The sequence below is a fragment of the Aquarana catesbeiana genome, linkage group LG04 (genome assembly GCF_042186555.1).
Source record: "Aquarana catesbeiana isolate 2022-GZ linkage group LG04, ASM4218655v1, whole genome shotgun sequence".
NCBI lineage: Eukaryota > Metazoa > Chordata > Amphibia > Anura > Ranidae > Aquarana > Aquarana catesbeiana.
In genome coordinates, this window is record NC_133327.1 from 490,451,950 (window position 1) to 490,452,503 (window position 554).

A 554-nucleotide genomic window follows, 5' to 3' on the forward strand; every position below is an offset into this window, starting at 1 on the left:
TATGGCTAAATAACTTGAGCTGTCTGATAGGAGGGGAGACAGGGACAGTGTCATGGTTATGCAATAGAGTTTGTCTGTCAGCTTACCTCTCACCATGTGTTCATCTCTAGAGACCAGCCACTCTCACCTGACTACTTTTATAATCTCTCCTCTAAGCATGGCTCCACCCCAGCTCCTATCAGAGAACTCTATATTAACCTGTGCACTGCAAGCCAGCCCTGCTGATCAACATTGTGTGTTTGGCTTCCTGTTAACTGCTTGTCGTGTGCTCTACGTTTGTCTCTGTTAACGACCTTGGTGTGTTCTCGACTATTTCTGTCTGCTCGTGACCCTGACCTTTTGGTGTGTCCCCGACTATCCCTGTTTGCCTGTGACCCTGAACCTTTGGCGTGTACTCTGTTGTCCTTGTCTGCTAGTCGCCCCGACCTTGGCTTATTCCCTTACTATCCCTATCCTCCTGTTGCCTACTGTGGACGTGAGCTAGGGGACCCTGGGGGTCATGACCTGGAGCCAGTTGCAGTTCAGTCCAACCTCACCACTAGAGGCTCTGGTGA